Here is a 6,550-nt window from a genome sequence, read left to right on the forward strand (position 1 = left end):
CCAAAATTTAGGTTAAGGGCTTGAAACTTTGTAATTACTGAAGTGGCTCACACAATCTGTAGTAAAGGAATTTTTTAAAAAGAATACAAAATGGTAAAAGAAGAAGAAGAAGAAGAAGAAGAAGAAGAAGAAGAAGAAGAAGAAGAAGAAGAAGAAGAAGAAGAAGAAGAAGAAGAAAAATAGAAACAATATAAAATTTTACTAAACAAAGTAATAGAAATTCTACAGTGGTCATATTGCATAATGTTATCTTCAGATTAGTTGTTTAGCTTACCAAATATAAGCCTGCAAAATTGGTTTTAAAAAAGTTATAAAAAATGAAAAGAAAATAAATTTTTAAAAAATTGAGCATTAACTGCTCTTTTCAGTAAATCGGCAGAAATCGGCAGTACAATTACCCAAGCTTTCCTGTATATATACATAATATATCTTTTCCCTACCTTTTTTCTTTCTCTTGTCATTTCCTCTTTCCTGTTGTTCCTTCCCATTGAAAGGATTCCTTCTCCTTCACAGTATCTATTGCACCTCTCAGATTTCCTTTATTCTTCCAAGTAAGAATCCTGAGTTAGTGCTGGGACCCGGCTTCCTGTGCGCTCAGAGCCTCACTATGGCCCTTCTCCTCTGCCCTCGTGTCCCACCCACTGGCGAAGTCATGCAACACACCCAGCTAATCCCTGCCCTGTGCCGTTGGGCTCGCCCCACCTGTGAGGTCTTACCTCTCCCCCTTCTGAGACTCCTGTCCTCCTCACCTCTTTGGTCTACCGCTTTCTTCTGTCCAGCCTGTAAGAGGTCCAGATGTCTGAGTTCCAAGGCAGCTTCTTGGCTGTCTCCTGCTGGGATCCCAGTGCCGGCACACACTACAGCTGCGACTTCACCTGCCCACCACCCTTTGCCCTGTGGCCCTTCCCAGTATTCCTGATGTGGCCTCTCTCCCCCGTGCTCTTCCCCAGACCACCAGAGACCGCATCCAAAGACCTTCCCTTCAGCCTGTTCTCACTCTGCACTCTCCTCTGGAGCACTGAATGCTGGCTGGAGTTGGCAGATGCTGCTCCAGAGAACAAGCTTTTGGTAGAAACCAGATGCTCTCTGAAGACTTCCGTGCTTGCTGTGATCTTGTCCTGAGGGATACAGGTCCAGAACCTGGTTTCTTTCCATACGGCCATAGATACAAATACCTGTGGGTACAGGGTGACTCTCACTGAACTCCAGAGTGGTGTGGAGGACCATACTGTTCATACGATGGCAGGCAGAATTTCTCTCTTCCCTGGTGCCTGGCACCCAGCAGGGCTCAATCTTGGCCATAATGTACCTGAGGAGTATTAGTAACCGAGTGTCACAGAAGAATAGAAAGACGGCAGAGTTAAATGGATTTGGATTTGAATCTGAGTCCGTGTGGTCATTTGATCCTGAAGACTTTTTTATAGCCTTTTTAGCCTTTAGGTTTCTCTCTAAAAATGAGTATATTGTCTATTTAGGGTGATGGTCGTAAACTTTGTCAATAATTTATTCCTATATTGTAGTACTACCACATAAAATATGCCTAACATCATCGCCGTCACCACCAATGAACATTTGAACAGTCAGACGTCCAGCCATCGTACCTGGTGAGGACTTGTTAAGACGGAGAGATGATCAGCCCGATACAGGAGTGTGTGTGGAGGGGTGGCAAGGGTGCCTGGCACGCACAGAGCAGCTCAGCTGCGTGGGGCTGCCTCTCATCTCTGCTGGCCAGCCCATGCCAGTCTCCATTTCTCTGCCATGTTCCCTTGCACTTAGCGTTGTGTAGATTCATCCCACAGCTGACTATTGACTTAATGTTCACTTCAGGTTCTTTTTCCTGTCTGTTCTGTCCCCCTTCCTTCCTTCTTTCTGGTACCAATCAAGCCCAGGGCCTAGTTTATGCTGAGAATGTGCTCTCCACCTCAGCTATACCTCCGGCCAGGCTCATAGTGCCACGAGGCAGAGAACTCTCTCTACCTTGTGCATTAGAGTATCCTCACAGCCCAGTGCACTGCCTGGAACATAGCAAGGCAACAACCAATGCATGTTGAGTTGGACCAAAGAACTGGAGGGGTTTGGTGAAGGGAATGATGGGAAGTGTAGTGTGTAGATAGTAGCCCTTTGTGTGAGGAACAGCTCTGGGTAGTGACAGATTTTTTTTTTTCCCCATCGTGTGCATTGTCTCTTCACTCTGTTGATGACATGTTTCATTGTGCAAAAAACCTTTTTAATAAGGTGAGATTCCAGTTGCTGGTTCTTTGTGATGTGCAATCCTGGCTTGGTTCATAAAATCTTTGCCTATACCTACGTCTTCAGGAGTTCTACCCATTCTGTCTTCCACTAGAGTTACTGTTCCTATGTTAATATTTAGATCTTTGATCCATTTTGATTCAGGTTTAGTGCCTGGTGAGAGATATGGGTCTAGTGTAAATCCTTGAATGTTCAGCACGCGCACAGCCAGTTTTTCTAGAACCATTTATTAAAGAAGTTCTCTTTCTTGCAGTGGATGTGTTTGGCTCCTTTGTCAAAGACAAGGTGACTGAGTGTGTCTGGAATTGTTTCTACATCTCCAAGTCTGCTCTGTTGGTCCTTGGGCCTGTTTTTCACCAGTACCATGCTGTTTTTATCATGGTAGCTTTGTAGTATAAAGTCTAGTAAGGGGTTGTGATGTTGGCCTTTGTTGCCCAGAAATGTTTTTGCTATTCTAGGGATCTTCTAGGTATACTATTGGTATTTTGATTAAAATTAAATCTGCATAACAATTTTGAAAGTATGACCATTTCACTATTGCTTCTTTCTACCCAGAGCAAGGATTTCTTTTCTGATATCCTCTTTAATCTCCTTTTTCACAGTACTATAGCTTTCACTGCAGTACTCTTTTACTTCCTTCATTACATTGACTTACAAGTATTTTATATTTTTATGCTATTGTATTTTCCTTATTTCTCTCTCAGTTAGTTTGTTATTTGTGTATAGGAATGCTAAGGAGTTTTGAGTGTTGATTTTGTATCCAGTTATGCTACTGAATTCGGTTATTAAATCCAGAAGTCTTTCGGTGGAATTTTTGGGGTCTTTTATGTATAGCATCAGGTCATCTACAAATAATGATAATTTACCTCTTCCTTTCCTATTTTCTTATTTCTTTGTTATCTAATTGCTCTGACTAATGTTTCCAGAACTATATTGAACAAGAGTCATGACAGTGTACGTGCTTGTCATGGTCATGATTCTAGAGTAAAAGATTTCAGTTTCTGACCATTTGGTATGGTACTGGCTATTGGTTTGTGTTAGATGAACTTTATCAGGTTGAGATAAAGACCATTTACTCAAATACAGGTAGAATTTTTAATCATGCATAGGTGTTGGACTTAGTCAAATGTTTTTTTATTTATATTGAGATGATTAAATGGTTTGTCTCCTTAGCTCTATTTATTAATTTGTGTGTGCTGAACCATCCCTAAATCCCTGGGGTGAATCCTACTTGGTTATGGCATACAATGTTCTTGATGATTTGCTGCATTTTGTTTGCCAGTACTTTACTGAAGATTTTTGTGTCTATGTTTATTTGGGAAATTGTCTTACAGTTCTCTATTTAGGGTGGGTTATTCTCTGGTTTTGGTACTCAGGTAAAATTTCCAGAAATGAGTTTGGGGATAGTGCTTCCTATTCAATTTCATTAAAAATTTTAAGGAGTGGTGGCATTAGATCTTGTCTAAGTTTCTTGTAGAATAAAGATTCAGCAGTGAATCCATCAGGACCTGGCCTTTTCTTCATTGGTAGGTTTTTAATTACATCTTTAATTTCATTGACTGATAATTGATTTTTTTATGTATTTGGTACAGGGTCTACAGGGTCTTACTACAAGATCGGGCTTGTGATTCTCCTGTTTTCAGTCTCCCAAGTGCTGGGATTACAGGCACATACCACCATGTCCAGTCTCAATTGCTGTCTCAGCATGTTCTGGGGGCAAGGATGGCATGGCATGCCGGGGATTGAACCCCAGCCACTGCACTCTGCCTAAGCAGGCACTTTAGTCTCCTGAGCTATCTGGCCAGCCCAGTTTTGTAGAATTTTTTTACTTTCTTTATTCACCTTTGGTAATTCATATGTACCTAGGAATCTGTCCATCTCTTCCATGTTTTCCATCTTTTCAGGACACAGGTTCTTGAAGTAAGTATTGATGGTCTTCTGGATTCATGCAGGATCCATTGTGATGTCACCCTTTTCATTCCAAATACATGGATTTGAGTCTTTTCTTTGCTTTTTTGGATAAGGTTGTATAAGAGCTTTTCACTTTTATTTAATCTTTAGAAACAATCCAACTGTTTGATTCATTGATTCTTTGTATTGTTTTCTGAGCCTCAATTGCATTAATTTCTGTTCCAATCTTTATAACTTTCCCCCCATATGAATTTTGACCTGCTCTTCTTTTTCTTAAAGTTTGAAATTCAACATTAGGTTTTTCTATTTGAGCTTGTCCTGTTTTCCTGATATGGGAAACCACTGCTACAATTTTCCCTCATAGGACTTTCACTGTATTCCATATGTTCCAGTAATTTGTACTGGTGTTATCATCTGATTGTAGAAGCCATATCATTTTTTTCCTTAATATCATTTCTTACATTGGCTGTTCAGGGGGGTATTATTTAATTTGCATGTGTTTATAATGTTGTTTGTGGTTTCTGTTGCCATTGATTTCTAATTTCACTGTACTATGGTCTGATAATACGCACAGGATAATTTCAATTATTTTGTATTTATTTAAGCATGTTCTGGTGCTGGAGCTGCAGCCGCCTTGTCCAAATCTGAGAAGTGCTCATCCTGACACCTGCCCTACATGCATTCCTGGTTCCTTTTGGTTCTACGTCCAAGATGGCCAGTCTCAAGGATCAGCTGGCTGTGAATCTCCTTAGGGACGAACAGGTGCCCCAGAATAAGACCTCAGTCTTCAGGGTTGGTGCTGTTGGCGTGGCCTGTGCCATCAGTGTCTTAATGAAGGACTTGGCAGATGAACTTGCTCTTGTTGACATCGTGGAAAACAAATTGAAGGGAGAGATGATGGATTTCCAACACAGCAGCCTTTTCCTTAGGACACCAAAATTGTCTCTGGCAAAGACTATAATGTAACTGCAAACTCCAAGTTGGTTTTAATGACCGCTGGAACATGTCAGCAAGGGGAGAGAGCCATCTTAATTTGGTGTAGCACGATGTCAACATCTTCAAGTTCATCATTCCTAATGTTGTAAAGTACAGTCCCAGCTGCAAGCTGCTTGTTATAGCCAAGCCAGTGGATATCTTGACCTATGTGGCTTGGAAGATAAGCCACTTTCCCAAGAACCGTGTTATTGGCAGTGGTTTTAATCTGTATTCAGCCCGGTTCTGCTACTTGATGGGAGAAAGGCCGGGCATGCACCCACTAGGCTCCCACGGCTGGATGCTCAGGGAGCACGGAGACTCCAGCGTACCTGTGAGTAGAGTGACATGAATGTTGCTGGTGTTGCCCTGAAGAATCTGCACCCTGAGTTAGGAACTGATGGGGATAAGGAGCATTGGAAAGAGGTTCACAAACAGGCGGTTGACAGCACTTATGAAGTGATCAAACTGAAAGGCTACACATCTGGGCCACTGGACTGTCGGTGGCAGATTTGGCAGAAAGTATAATGAAGAACCTTAGGAGGGTGCATCCAATTTCTACCATCATTAAGGGGCCCTATGGAATCAGGGATGATGTCTTCCTTAGTGTCCCTTGTGTCCTGGGACAGAATGGGATCTCTGACATCGTGAAGGTGACTCTGACTCCTGAGGAGGAGGCACATTTGAAGAAGACTGCGGATACCCTGTGGTCCATCCAGAAGCAGCTGCAGTTTTAGAGTCTTCCAGTGTCACCATGTCACTGTCTAGGCTACAGGAGGGTTTAGTTGGTGTTGTGCCAGTTGTCCTTTTTATCTGTCATGTGATTGAAGCGGCACTATTAAGATGGCCTGGGGAAAGCATCAGTTTCTGAAAGTTAGAAGTAGAAACGGTTCACAAGACCCCATAGCTCTGTCCTGATGTGGATGCTGCTGCACTTGTAGTCCTGTTAGTATGAAGTAGCCCAGCTCCTCTGAGACACCTCGCTGCGCAGGCTCCAGTTACTCTTCAGACAGATGTGTGTTACTTGGTTACACAGCTTCACCCACCAAGCCTTGTCTGATCTTTCCCCAGTTGGTCACAGCCTGGGATCCAGTGTACAAATCTAATATTGCATGTCTTGTGCATAACTGTTCGAAAGGATTTTATTTTGTGATATATATATATATATATATAATATATATATACATTATATATATATGTATAATGTAAAAAGTAAAGATCTACCTGTGAACAGTGCAACCCAGTTTCACACCAACTACAATACCAAATAAGCCTTAAACAGTGGCTACTGTTTTTTTTTTAAAAAAAAGCATGTTCTATGAGTCAGCATGTAATCTGTTTTGGAGGATATACTGTGTACGGCTGAGAAGAATGTGTGTTCTGATGTTGTGGGGCAGAACACTCTGTAGACATTTAC

General features: G+C 41.8%; 1 pseudogene; it reads left to right on the forward strand.

The window, feature by feature from the left end:
• The first annotated feature begins 4,872 nt into the window (after positions 1-4,872).
• On the forward strand, positions 4,873-5,939 carry LOC101570513 (annotated as a pseudogene).
• Positions 5,940-6,550: the final 611 nt, after the last annotated feature.

The sequence above is a fragment of the Octodon degus genome, unplaced genomic scaffold, assembly GCF_000260255.1.
Source record: "Octodon degus isolate 3935 unplaced genomic scaffold, OctDeg1.0 scaffold00026, whole genome shotgun sequence".
Classification (NCBI taxonomy): Eukaryota; Metazoa; Chordata; class Mammalia; order Rodentia; family Octodontidae; genus Octodon; species Octodon degus.